General features: G+C 40.4%; 1 pseudogene; it reads left to right on the top strand.

The window, feature by feature from the left end:
- LOC110283953 (uncharacterized) overlaps positions 1-9,909 on the top strand; it is a 35,390-nt pseudogene extending 25,481 nt beyond the window's left edge.
- The last annotated feature ends 5,475 nt before the right edge of the window (positions 9,910-15,384 follow it).

The raw sequence follows: 15,384 nt of genomic DNA, 5'->3' as shown, positions 1-15,384 counted from the left end.
CTACTAGAATCCACCCCTTGTCAACTTGACACAAATAATATCTCATGTTCACATGAAACAATAACAAGATTGTGAATACGCCTAACATGATATAATTATCCCTCGTACTGAAGGAGGAAAATTACTGAACTCTTCCTGAACTCTTCAACTCAGAGTTCTACCCCTCCCATCTGGAGATTGTTCCCGGAACACTCCTGAACTCTTCACCCCAGAGTCCGACCCCCTCCCAACTGAAAACTGTTCCAAGAACATTTTTTAGATAAGGGTCTCCTGGAACAAACCTAGTCCAACACCTCCCAACTGAGGACTGTGCCAGGAACATTCTTGAGATAAGGGTTTGAACAAACCTCAGAATGTTCCAATAGATCGGGTACATTGCCAAAATATAGTACACGACCCCTTGGTTACGGAAAGCCCCTTGGAAAAACCCTTGGCAAAAACAAGCCCCTTGGAAAAACCCTTGGCAAAACCCCTTAATGACGCAAACTTGTACTTTCCCTGCCCTGCTTCCCCCCTTGGCTTTTTCTTATATAAGCCTGTGAAAAATTTGGGTCGGGGTCGATTCTCCTCTTCACCATGCTTGGTGTATGAGTTTCGGCCCCAGAGCTCTGGTTTATGTGCTTGCTTATTGTTGCTTTATTAAATCTTGCTCTCTACATCTTAAGTTCGGTCTCAGTGTCTTCTTGGGTTCGCAGCTGTCCCGAGACTTGAGTGAGGGTCTCCCTTCGGGAGTCTTTCAGTACAATCACAAATGCATTTGTAAATTTACAATGGGGCATTCATATTACTTTATAATCCTTGTTTCTGCAACTGGTTACGTGGTCTTAATTGGTATTTATAACTACCTTCCTCTACTACCCATTCTGTATTTCCTTCACCTTCAGCCAGCACCTCAGCAGGTCTTGGCTCTTTTCCTGGAGGATTGACCCATACCTTCATTCCTGATTGGTCTTCGTCCTTTGTCATCCTGCTTGAATTAGGCTGTTGTAGTTTCCCATTGACTTTAATCACAGGACATGGTAGTACTAAGAGATGCCCTAAGGGATCGCCTACATTCCAGACATAATCTTGCTTACCTCCATTATGAAGAGGTAATCCAATTTCCCCATGGTAATCTGGATCTATCACCCCTCCTAACACTGTTATTCCTTTTTTAGCCTGTTGGTTTAAGGGCATTAGAAGCCCAAAATGACCAGGGGGAAGTCTGAGCTTCCAGTTCAATGGAATGTTTGTTGGAGCTCCTGGTAGGAGCATTCCCCACTCTGGAGCCAAAACTTCTAGGCCAGCAGAACCTAGAGTTATGGGGACAGGAAGCAAAAAATTTCCTAGAGGGTTACTAGAAGTGATAGTAAGTGGAACTATTCCCTTTTCCACCTCTTGATTCCTGGACCCATGAATTCTGGCTATAGGCGAAACTGTGCCATATATTGAATGCTGATTCAAAGCATATACTGCCTTCTGAAGAACTCTACCTCAGCCTTCCAAGCTGTTACCACCTAATTGGCACTGTAACTGCGCCTTCAAAAGGCCATTCCATCTTTCTATCAGACCAGTTGTTTCAGGATGATGGGGAACATGGTAAGACCAGTGAATTCCATGATCGTGGGCCCACTGTCATACTTCTCTGACTGTGAAATGAGTTCCTTGGTCAGAAGCAATACTGTGTGGAATACTGTGACGACAGATAAGGCTTTCTGTCAGTCCATGAATGGTGGTTTTAGCAGAGGCATTACGTGCAGGAAAGGCAAATCCATAACCAGAATAAGTATCTACTCCAGTAAGAACAAAACGCTGTCCTTTCCACGAAGGAAGTGGTCCAATGTGGTGAACCTGCCACCAGGTTGCTGGCTGGTCACCTCGAGGAATGATGCCATATCTGAGGCTCAGTGTTGGTTTCTGCTGTTGGCAGATCTGGCATTCAGCAGCAGCTGTAGCCAGGTCAGCCTTGGTGAGTGGAAGTCCGTGTTGCTGAGCCCAAGCATAACCTCCATCTTGACCACCATGGCCACTTTGTTCATGTGTCCATTGAGCAATGACAGGGATGCCTGGGGAGAGAGGCTGACTGTCCACAGAACGGGTCATCTTATCCTCTTGATTATTGAACTCCTCCTCAGCTGAAGTCACCTTTTGATGAGTGTTTACATGGGACACAAATATCTTCACATCCTTTGCCCATTTGGACAGATCTATCCACATACTTCTTCCTCCCCAGATGTCTTTCTCACCAATTTTCCAATTGTGATCTTTCCAAGTCCCTGACCATCTAGCCAATCCATTGGCTACAGCCCATGAGTCAGTACATCTGGCCATTTCTTCTTGCAAACAAACTGTAATACCATGTGTACTGCCCGAAGTTCTGCCCACTGTGAAGATTTCCCTTCACCTGTGTCGTTCAAGGTTGTCCCAGAAAGGGCTTGTAATGCTGCAGCTGTCCACTTCTGGGTGGCGCCTGCATAATGTGCAGAGCCATCAGTAAACCAGGCCCTAGTCTTCACCTCTTCGGTCAGTCGATCATAGGGAACACCCCATGAGGCTATAGGCACATGCTTGGCAGCAGATGGCATTGTAACAAGAGTAGAAACCATAGGCATTTGAGCAACTTCTTCATGTAACTTGATTGTGCCTTCAGGACCTGCTCTGGCCCAATCACGTATATACCACTTCCATTTGATAATAGACTGCTGCTGTGCATGTCCCACTTTATGATTTGCAGAGTCTGATAGTACCCAGCTCATGATGGGTAGTTCAGGTCGCATAGTAACTTGATGTCCTATTGTCAAAGGTTCAGTTTCCACTAAGGGCCAATAGCAGGCTAAGAGCTGTTTTTCAAAGGGAGAATAGTTGTCTGCAGATGATGGTAGAGCTTTGCTCCAAAATCCCAAAGGTCTTTTCTGTGATTCACCTACAGGGGCCTGCCAGAGGCTCCAAACAGCATCTCTATCAGCCACAGACACCTCAAGTACCATGGGGTCTGCTGGGTCATATGGTCCAAGTGGTAGAGCAGCCTGTATAGCAGCCTGGACCTGTTGAAGGGCCTTCTCCTGTTCCAGGCCCCACACAAAGCTAGCAGCTTTCTGAGTCACTTGGTAAATAGGCCTAAGTAACACACCCAAGTGAGGGATGTGTTGTCTCCAGAATCCAAATAGACCCACTAAACGTTGTGCTTCTTTCTTGGTTGTAGGAGGGGCCAGGTGCAATAACTTATCTTTCACCTTAGAAGGAATATCTCTACATGCCCCACACCACTGAACTCCTAAGAATTTCACTGAGGTAGATGGTCCTTGAATTTTGGTTGGATTTATTTCCCATCCTCTGATATGCACATGTGTTACCAATGAGTCCAAAGTGGTTGCTACTTCCTGCTCACTTGGTCCAATCAGCATAATGTCATCAATATAGTGCACCAATGTGATATTTTGTGGAAGAGCCAAACGATCAGGATCCCTTCTAGCTAAATTATGACACAGGGCAGGAGAGTTAATATATCCTTGAGGCAAAACTGTGAAGGTATACTGTTGGCCTTGCCAACTGAAAGCAAATTGCTTCTGGTGGTCCTTATGGACAGGTACTGAGAAGAAGACATTTGCCAGATCAATAGCCGCATACCAGGTGCCAGGAGATGTGTTAATTTACTCAACTAACAAAACTACATCTGGTACAGCAGCTGCAATTGGAGTTACTACCTGATTTAGTTTTCGATAATCAACTGTCATTCTCCATGATCCATCTGATTTCTGCACTAGCCAGATAGGAGAGTTAAAGGGAGATGTGGTGGGAACCACCACCCCTGCATCTTTCAAGTCCTTGATAGTGGCAGTTTTTTCTGCAATGTCTCCAGGAATACAATACTGTTTTTGATTCACTATTTTCTTTGGCAGAGGCAACTCTAAAGACTTCCATTTAGCCTTTCCAACCATAATAGCCCTCACTCTACAATTCAGGGAACCAATATGAGAATTCTGCCAATTTTTGCATACATCTATCCCAATTATACATTCTGGAACTTAGGAAATCACCACAGGATGTGTCCGGGGACCTACTGGACCTACTGTGAGTTGGACATCAGTCAAAACTCCATTAATCACCTGCCCTCCATAAGCCCCTACTTTAACTGGAGGGCCGCAATGTTTCTTGGGATCTCCTGGGATCAGTATCAACTCAGAACCAGTATCCAGCAGACCCCAAAAAGTCTTATTATTTCCTTTTCCCCAGTGTACAATTACCCTTGTAAAAGGCCGTAGGTCCCTCTGGGGGAGAACTGGAGAAAGGATAACAGCAAAACCTTTGGGTGTCTTATCAAGAGCCTTCCTCAGCGGAACCTGGCCACCCCTTCATTCAAGGGGTTCCGAATCTGCAAACCGGCTCAAATCTGGAAATTTATTCACTGGCCAACATTGCTGTTTACCACGAACTAATGTAGCCTTTCTTTCATTTGTTTGAGAATTTTTCTGCTTATACAGATCAAACAAATATGCAGTAGGCTTCCTATGTATTTCATTCCTGGAAACACCATGATTGATTAGCCTGTACCAAAGGTCCAAGTGAGTCATGCCATTATAAATTTCACCTCTCCTGTGCTGACCATTACTGGGTATATTATTATAAACATTGTTTTGTCTACGCTGTCCATTATAATAACTAGGATCACCTTGTCTCCGGCGATTCAATTCTGCCACCTGGCCCTTGTTACCTCAGAATCCAACTAAACCCAGTGAATTTAATTCATCTAATTGAGCAGAAGCATCTCCAATGTTAAGATCTGGCACAAGGAAAAGGGAAAGAACAAAACCCTTCAAATGTGCTGGTGCGCCTCTCACCAATTTGCGTCTTATAGAGTTGGTGAAGGGCATATCTTCTGGACTATCCCACTGTGGATGATTAGGCTTTACACAATATATCCACTCCAGCATTGCAATTTCCCTAAGTCTTAAAATCCCTTCATCAACACTAAGCCACGGAATATCAGGCATCTCCAAGTCATTGCTGGTTTATCAGACTCTGCAGAATTAATTTCCTCATGTGGGGAAGGCATTATTTCAAAGGGTGGGGCTGAGGGTACTACTTCCTCAGGTGGGGCAAACCCTTGAGTATCTGAAGATTCAAAATTCTCAGCTTCAACATGGTCTTCCCACACATCCCCATCCCATGTTATAGGATCCCATTCTTTGCCAATTAGTGCCCTTTCTAACTCAGTGAAGAACAGAGTTGGAATTTTGATGGAGATTGCATCAAATCTGTAGATTGCTTTCTGCAAGATAGCCATTTTGACTATGTTAATCTTGCCAATCTATGAGCATGGGAGATCTTTCCATTTTATGAGATCTTCTTTGATTTTTTTTTATTCAGAGACTTGAAGTTCTTATCATACAGATCTTTCACTTACTTAGAGTCACACCAAGGTATTTTATATTATTTGTGACTATTGTGAAGAGTGTTGTTTCCCTAATTTCTTTCTCGGCCTGTGTATTAGTCAGGGTTCTCTAGAGTCACAGAACTTATGGATAGTCTCTATATAGTAAAAGAATTTATTGATGACTTACATTCGGCAGCCCAATTCCCAACAATGGTTCAGTAGTAGCTGTGAGTGGAAGTCCAAGGATCTAGCAGTTACTCAGTCTCACACAGCAAGCAGGAGAAGGAGCAAGAGCCCTGATTGACTTTTTATAAATTCTGAATTAAAGCATTATTTCAAACATCTGGTTAGATCTGCAACAATGTTTTATTAGTTAAAGGGAATTTACCCTGAAGGCAGGGAGGGGGAGGTTCTCAGAACTTCCCTAGTCCCAGTCTTCGAAACAAAGGAGATTTCGGGCCAACTTCGCTGAGGCTGCTCTGAACTTGCAATAACTCGAACATAAGAAAAAAATTTTCCAACCCAAGCATTTTGGCCCTCCTGTAATGAGGAAAGATTTTAGAACTACTAAGTTTCTTTTGCAATATTAGATTATAACTACAACCTTAGGAAAGCAAAACCCAATTTTAAAACAATGTATCACCTTAAGAATCAATATTAGAAGCATTACTATCATATTACGAGTTTGGCTGCCAATATATACCTATGAATACATGACAGTGCAAGTTTTAATGCTTCATTAAAGAGACATTGCTTTAAATCTTATCTTTAAATTTACTTTCTAGGATAAGAATCACATTAAATATTATCTCAGCTAGAAGTATCTCAGGAGGCCCAGGTTTTTTTGTCTGCTTATGCCACGTGTTTGAAAGACTCCTGAGTTGCCAATTTGAGGCTAACCCTCTGTTACCAATGTAAGAATTATTTAATCATAACCAATAACTTATGAGCTAATTGTGAAGAAACGCAGAGCACATTACCAGTAAAAATCCCAATGAAGCAGCTACACTTAGACCAATCAGAGAATATTAATTTTTCTAGCTATAATTATAAAATAAACAGCACTTTGTAATTAGCTAAACGCAATAATCACGAATGCAGAGAATTTTCTTAGGAAAAAAACACCTATCAGTTTTTTCAGTCCCAAAACTATGAGGCTGCAGACTCCCCTTTTTCTTTTAAAGAACAGTTTTTCTAGCAGGAGCCCTCCTGCTGTGTGCCTGATCCTGGCTAAAGCATGTGGCCACTCTCGGCTTTGCTTATACCAGCCATCTTTTGTTTTCTAACATAAAACACAGAACATTCATTCATTCAGACTAGATACCAACATACATGCATTGAACACGTGAACAGACTGTGCACCAGACATTAGACAAGACCTTAGACAAAAACAGAAAGAGGGCAGAGAACTTCTGCTGTAGGGCCCAGAGAGAACAAAGCAGGGTGCCTCTAAAATTTCTCTCTGCTTCTGTGACATTTTCCTCCCGCCTGATGCAGTTTCTGACTGTGGTCAATCGTCTGATTATTAAATCCAAACCCTTTTATCTCTCTCACCTAAGAAACAGCGTCTGGAAGCTGCAGCTAACTGCCTGTTACATTCCTAGATCCTGATAACTCAATGCTGAACCTAAGTGAATCCAGTGCGCTGTTCCAGCTTAGACCGTACCACACCTGGCAACCTTTTTGCCTGTTGCTTCTAGTGTTCCGGTACGAATTTTAATTATTTTCTTTTTCCATGGAGCTTCAAACCAGCAGTGCTTCTTCCAGTGTCCTCTGCCTTTCCCAGGCCCCACGTGGGATGCCAATTTGTTGGGGCCGGCCTGTGGCTCTCATGTCTGGGTTCAAGCCTGGGATGCATCTTGAAACTGAAAGAAAAGAGGGAATCTAGGTAGAGAGGGAAATGGAACCAGGACAATATTCCTAAAAAAGATTCAACTTTAATGTCGGCAAACACACTTTATAAAGAAGAGGGGAGGCCCATTCCCAGTCACACAAAGTTCCTTTAAAGTTGTCAGATCAGCCTTTTAGTAGGAACCCGTAACACAGTTTGGTGTTAACTCCAGAAGATCTTGGAGAATCATTTTGGCCTCAAGCAGGTAGCAGGTAGTGTCATATCAAAGGAGAGGGATGAGAAGTAGCACAGCAGGTGGCTCCACCTCAGTGGTGGATGATCTGAGCCAACCTAGCTATGCTGGAAGGAGGTAACACTTCTCAATTCCTATTTAAACTAGTTAGTCTCAAGAGATCTAGAGCCTTGTATACCTGGCAGAATACTTGTTTTCTATCCATTCCTTCTGAAGGCTTAATGTGGTTTGGTTTCTTCTTTTGTTTCTTTTTTTTTTTTTTGGGGGGGGGGAAGTTACCCCCTTTCATGCTTTGAGGTAACCTTTCACCTAGTATCTTCTGAACAGTACTCTTTATTTTCATTACTAAGTACAAATGTTGTGAACATGATATTGGATTAGACCCTTCATCATCTTTATCTGAGAAAAATATTTAAACATAGAGACATGTTTTCCATATGTAATCAGTTAGAGAGCTCCATCTCAAAGCTAGTTACTAATTCCTCAATTATATGCTTCATTTTCCTTGAAGGCTGTCAATGGTTTTGTGAGAATCCGTTTAATTATAGTTAAAAGGTAGTCTCTTGTGAGTTTTATTCTGAATAAGTGCTGATTGACTGATCTTAAGAGAGATCATAGGCAGACAGTAATTTATCAAATGGCATAAACCCAATTAATCTGAATTGTATTCATTTTCAGAGAACTACTGCGCACTTGATACTGTCCATAAACATGTAATGACTGAAAAAGAATCTTGTCAATATACTTGGTGAGAAGCTTCATGAACCCTCCAACTGTGCATGTAATAAAACATGTAAAACTACAGAAAACTTATAACTACAGATACTATAATGACAAAGATGCCTCTATTAACTCATCAAACCCCGATAGACATATAAACATGCACACTAGAGAAGAACCTTGCGACTATGAGAAGTCTTTAAACTTGTTGTCCACACTTGGGAGGCAGAGGCAGGTGGATTTCTGAGTTCGAGGCCAGCCTGGTCTACAAAGTGAGTTCCAGGACAGCCAGGGCTATACAGAGAAACCCTGTCTCAAAAAAAACAAACAAAAAAAAAAAACAAAAACAAAAAGAAACAAACAAACAAACAAACAAAAATAAAATTAAATTAAAAAATAAACTTGTTGTCCAATGTTATTCAAGATCAGAGACACTACACTGCAGATAAAGAAGACAAACGAGAAGTATATGATGACATTTTTGGCTCAACATACAGTCTTTTGAAACAAATAATCTACATTGTAGAGAAACCAAGACAGTGTTGGGAATGTGGGAAATATTTCAGTAGTGTGTCAAGCCTCACTGTACACCAGAGAATTCATTGTGGAAAGAAAAACTACAAGTGTAACATTTGTGACAAATCTTTTAACCAATACACACATCTTAAAATGCATCAAAGACTTCATACTGGAGAGAAACCTTACAGATGTGTGGAGTGTGGCAAATCCTTTACTGTGAAGTCAACTCTCCCAAAACATCAGTGAATTCATACTGGACAGAAATCCTACAAGTGCAACTATTGTAACAAATGCTTTACCCAGTGCTCCAGTCTTAAAACACATCAAAGACTTCATACTGGGAAGAAACCTTACAAAGGCAAAGAATGTGGAAAGCCATTTCCCCAGCCCTTAAAAGCCATCAGAAAATGCATACTGACAAAAGTCATTATGGAGAAAAGCTTTACAAATGCAATGAATGTAACAGAACCTGTAGACACTATTCGTCATTTAGAAGACATCATAAAATTCATTCTCTAGAAAAGTTACACAAATGAAAAGAATGTAGTAAGTCCTTTCTTGAATTATCACATCTTAAAACACATTCCAGAATCCATACTGGTGAGAAGCTTTACAAATGTGAGGTATGTAACAAATCTTTTACAACAAACTCAACTCTTAGAACATATCAACAAATCCATACTGGAGAGAAACCTTACAAATTTATAGAATGTGACAAAGCCTTTACCCAGGATTCACATCTTAGAAGACATCACAGAGTTCATACTGGAGAGAAACCATATGAATGCAAGGGATGTGATAAATCTTTTTCTAAGTGCTCAACTCTTAAAGAACATCAGAAAATTCATTCTGGAGAGAAAGGTTACAAATGCAAAGACTGTGACAAATCTTTTACCCAGTATTCAAATCTGAGAAAACATCGGAGAGTTCATACTGACGTAAGACATCGCTTCTGTAAGGAATGTGGCAAATCCTTTACTAGGAGCTCACATCTTAGAATCCATCAGAAAATTCATACTGGAGAGAAACCTTACAAATGCCAAGACTGTGGCAAACCCTTTATTCAGCTTTCAACTCTTAGAACACATTGCAGAGTTCATACTAAAGATAGTAACTTGCATATGTAAAGAATGTAAGGAATGTGGTGAATCTTTTACTAAGTAAGCAACTCTTCAAGCACATCAGAAAGTTCATAATGGAAAGAAAAATACTGTTATAAATAATGTGACATAGCATTTATCTGATATTCTTTGCTTACCTGTCACATTATACATAGTGTAAACCTAAAGATAAGGAATTTGTGAAAGTCTTAAAAGATGGTTTAAATGTTTAAAAAGTATCATAGAGTTTAAATTAAAATAAATTTCTGCAAATGTAACTGTATAAAAAGATTTATTTATTTATTTATTTATTGTTTTAGTGTAAATGGGTAATTTGGCTGTATATATGTATGTACACTACATGTATGCCTACGGCCTGTGGGAGCCAGGTATCAAATTCCCTAAAGCTGTAGTTATAGGGAGTTGTGAGCTGCTGTGTATGGGTTGTAAATTGAACCACTGTGCTCTGAAAAAGTAGCCAGTGCTCTTAACCACTAAGACATTTCTCTAGCCCCTGGCAAAAGCTATAATAAAAACATCTTGTTCAATATCTTAAAATTCATAATGATGCCAGGCATTACCGTACTCACCTTTAATCCTAGCACTCAGGACATGGATACAGAAAGATTTCTATGAGTTCAAGTCCAGCCTGATCTACAAACTGAGTTCCTCGACAGGCAGGGCTACATAAACCCAGTCTCAAAAAAAAAAAAAATCATAATAAGAACAAAATATATTGTCCAGGGAATCTTTTGTGCAATGTAGGGAAACTTCATCCATTAATAAAAGACTGTCAGTCTATGAGTTTAGGCAGGAAATAGGGAAGTGGAAGTTCTGGTATAGAAAACAAATTTCTGGGATAGAGTGTAAGGCAATGGAAAAGTTCACTCCAAATGCTGATGGAGATGGTTGAATGAACCTGAGGAGAGGTACTAACCCCATGGCAGCATGTAGAATAGAAGAAATGGGTTATTAAAGTTATGAAACTGCAGAACAAACCCACATTTATGGCCTAAGCAATTATTCATAAATAATTCGATCTCACAGTTGGTATTTCTGTGAACATTGGTGTAGGTGGAAAACTCATGGTTATAGATGGCATCCACTGTAGGAATAAAATCCTAACTTAGAAAGAGTCAGGCTTAGAGCCTAAAACATTCTGGGTGCAAGACATGAACAAGCATTCCCCAGAAACAGCACATTCCTAGTTAGATCCAAGGACCTGAAGCAGAATGCATTTCACAAGCATATCTCCTTTAAGAGAAATGGTCTCTTTGTAGTAAAGCCAGCAGAGTTTAGTAAGCAAAGTCAGTTCCTCACTCTCTCGTGGACCAGAGGCTGTGGGCACAGTAGCTTCAAGCACAGCAGGGTTCAAGAGCACTCAGAAGGCTCACTAGAGAGACCTAGATGGCTGAATTGGGGTCCAGGGGGCATGCAGCCAAGAACCAACATTCTCCACAGCCTGCTAGCTGAGCCCCAGAGAGAAGCCAGCTACACATTCTGTTTGTAAAATGGAGAAAAATGCAATGATACAATGTGTCTGGATCCAGTATGAATTTGTTTCACTTGTCAGCATTTAAGTAATTGTTCTTTAGTAAAGATTACAATTTTATGTATCCTTTTAAAGAGAGGTTTAAAACAGATAAGAAGAGGGCTAAAATATGGAATGCTAGATTGGAGATCATGAGATAGATGTTTAATGATTGTTTAAGTCAGAATAAAGAACCTTCAAAAGAACAGACAAACTGGAACAGACAAGAATAACAAAAGTGATGGTTTCAGATGAGAAAGATCCAGAAAGGCTTAAGAAATCACAATAGCAACCCATAGAGATGCAATATATTAAGAGTACAGATTATGTTTGGTGGTACCCTAGAGCAATCTCATACAATAGACTATATGTTTCATTTTATAGAGTATGGAGGATTAAGATACATTCAGTTGTTGCTATTGATACATCTTCAGAATGGGTTTCTGCCTTGAGGTCTGAAAAGGCTGATTCTGAGATTGGACATTTATTAGAGATGGTAGCTATATGTAACCTTTCTTGAACACACAAAATAGTTTGAATGCTCGGATACACATTTTAATTTACTCATGTGTCCACTGATGAACATCTATGGTGATTCCAATTTCCTCAGTGCTGTCAATAAAGCAGCAATGAACATGATGGACAAGTGCTCAGTATCAAGATGAGAAGATACTGAAGTTAATAGCATACCCAGGAGCACTTACTGTATTTCAGATTTCTCTAAGAAATCTTGGATGAATCTTCTTAAAACGCGGAATATTAAAAGAGTGATAAAGGGATGAAAGGAGGCAGTGGTTCTCAACCTTCCTCATGATGAGACACGTTAATAAATTTCCTCTCGTTCTGGCAATCCCTAAATACAAAATTCTATTGTTATTACTTCATAAATTTAGTTTAACTAGTGTTATGAATCATAGTATAATATCTGATATGCAGATATGAGATACAGTACCCCAAAGGATCATGACACAAGGGTTGAGAACCACTTCTATAATGAAGGTGATGCATTCAGTCCTGCAGAGAATCTCCCAAAGCTCATAAATAGACAATAGTTCTAGGAAGTCCCTGAAACTGTCAAAGTTTACTAATGCTCTCCTCCCTCAAGCATATGTAATTGATAAAGTCTGCTGACACTATCAGACAAGATTAATGGGCAGAAGATATTCAGCTCAACCATGAAGCAGGCACCACTCAAGCTTCCTTGAGCAGACACAAGACAAGTCAAGACAAGATAAGCTTTCTGGAGAAGGTAGCAAGTGGCTTGAAAGACAAATTTCTAACCTCAGGTGAGCTACCTGCAAGTTGTGAGATGATCCCCAGGCAGAAACATTAGCCATCACCCTTACAAGGTTATGCAGCTATTATTGAATCTTTGTGCTTCTATCAATAAGCCCTCAATCACTCTGTAAACCAACACAATAAAACTCACTAGTCCACTGGGCTTTAGAAATGAATCAGAGGTTAAAAGCACTGTCTGCTGTTTCAAAAGACTCACTGTGAAATCCCAGCAGCCTTGCAGGGGCATTCAATCTGTAATCTCAACTCCAAGGCATCCAATTCTCTCTTCTGGTCTCTGCAGGCACACACATGGTGCAAAGACATAAATGCACAGAAAACATCCTGATAAACGAAATAAAAACCCAGAAACCTCATTCTATCACCAAGTTAGAATTTGTTGCTTCACAACTTTGATTTTCTTTGGTTCCTTATCTGTGATAAATAGATGTTTGTCATCTTTTCCACATGAATAGCGCCACACATCAGTGCTAAAATTGGGTCACACAGTAGTTTTCATTTTTTATATGTTCCTGATTTTAGAACATTTATAGTGGTTTCTAATTTTGATTCTCTAGTTCCCACTTTGTCAGCAGTGTATGACCTCCTTTCCCCATTTTTATATCAACATTAGTTATCATTTCTACTCATGATGGTGACCATTCTGCCTATAGTAAGATGGAAGTTTACTAAAGTGTTGGCTTTCTTTTCCCAAAAATCTATTATAAAACCCTTTGTTTGTTTTGGTTTTCATTGGATTTTTTTTTGTTGGTGCTTCTTTATTTCCTTTTTGTTTAGCTTTGGTGAATTTTCTGTTTTGTCTTACTATTTTAATTTAACATTATAATATAATTAGATTTCTCCATTTCTGTTCCTCCTGCCAAATCCTCCTATCTACTCATCCCTGCTCTCTTTCAATTCATGGCCATTTATTTCATTATATAACTATATATATATAAAACTATATGTGTGTGTATGCATATAACATATATGTTCCTAAGAATAACCTACTCAGTCCATATCATGTTAATTGTATTATGTCATTAAGGTGGGTCATTTGATATTGGATAAACAATTAGAATACCCATCACTTGGAGAGATTGCTGCTCCCAGTATTCCTAAGATGCCCATGGTTCTGTGAGCAGGGCTGAGCCCTTGTGGGTGTCTCCCCATCCACATGGGGATGTCCATTGCTGTTCTTTCTGAGCTCTCATTTTGACATTGATGAGATTTTATGATTGTATCTTCTGGCATTACTAGGAAAAACAATCTCACAGAAAACTCCCTGATATTTCTATCCCCTCTTCAAAACTGTTCCTGGGACCTTAGGTGCAGGAGGATTTTGCAGATTTATTCACTGGGCAAGGCCTCAGTAACTCTGCATTTTGATTAGTTGTGAGTTTTTGGTAGTGGTCTCTGTCTATTGTAAACAGAAGTTTCATGATGAGGAGTAAAGACTATACTTATTAGTGGATACAAGGAAAAAAATGTTTAGATTTTGGTGAGGCATTATGAAGGTTTAGTAAAGTGGTTTTAGGTTCTCCTCCAAGATTCATGACTTCAACAGCAATGAGTAGGTAGTGAGGTTTCCAGGACCAGCCTTGGATTTTTTTCTTTTCTTAACAGTGTCTTAAGACCAATTAGAGAACTGTTGGTTACCACCAAGGTGTGCTTGCCACTACTGCACCCTTAGAGTTATCTTGCTATGGTACCATGGTGATCTTTGATGTGGTTCATAGGCATCATACCTCTGTTGATTGGCTTCCCCAGTTTGAATGTGCCTCTGGTATCATAAAAGAAGGAATTTGCTTTCTTTTAGGACAGACTCTTTCTGTATATAGCCACCTGTCTGAACTCACTATGAAGACCAGGATGACCTTGACCTAGAGTTCCCCTTATTTCTGCCTCCTGAGTGCTAGGTTTGAAAGCTAACATGACCAGCTATACATAACTTTTTCTTATCGTGTCTTGACAACTACTCAAGGTAACTGTGCAACCTAACTGATAGGCATGAGTAATGAAGTGGATCTTTTTTATTAGATATTTTCTTTACTTATATTTCAAATATTATCCCCTTTCCTCATTTTCCCTCCAAAACCCTCACCCCATCCCCCTCCCCCTGCTCACTAACCCACCCACTCCCACTTCCCTGTCTTGGCATTCCCCTACACTGGGGCATAGAGCCTTCACAGGACTAAGGGCCTCTTCTCCCACTGATGTCCCACAAGGCCATCCTCTGCTACATATGTGGCTTAAGCCATGAGTTCTTCCATGTGTACTCTTTGGCTGGTGGTTTAGTCCCTTGGAGCTCTGGGGTTACTGGTTAGTTCATATTGTTGTTCCTCCTATGGGGCTGCCAACCCCTTAAGCTCCTTGGGTCCTTTCTCTAGCTCCTCCATTGGGGACCCTGTGCTCAGTTCAATGGATGGCCGTGAGCATTCACTTCTGTATGTGTCAGACACTGGCAGAGCCTCTCAGGAGACAGCAATATCAGGCTCTTGTCATCAAGCATTTTTTGGCATCCACAATGGTGTCTGGGTTTGGTAACTGTATATGGGATGGACCCCAGGTGGGATAGTCACTGGATTGCCTTAAGAAGTGGATCTTATTTCTACTATTCCACTTATTTGGAAACAGAACAATAAGCAATGAGACTGAAACTGTAACAAAAATCCTCCCACCACCACCACCACATAAGATGACCAGAAGAGCAGATTGACAGGAGTCTAACAAAACTTCAAAGAAGATCTATCCACAAAGCTATTTAAAGTACTTCTTGACACAACCAAGGAAGACTTCTTG

This window comes from Mus caroli, unplaced genomic scaffold (assembly GCF_978045245.1).
Source record: "Mus caroli unplaced genomic scaffold, Mus_caroli_1 scaffold_18, whole genome shotgun sequence".
Classification (NCBI taxonomy): Eukaryota; Metazoa; Chordata; class Mammalia; order Rodentia; family Muridae; genus Mus; species Mus caroli.
The sequence above is the reverse complement of the archived record's forward strand: the minus strand, read 5'-3'. Positions and strand labels throughout refer to the sequence as shown.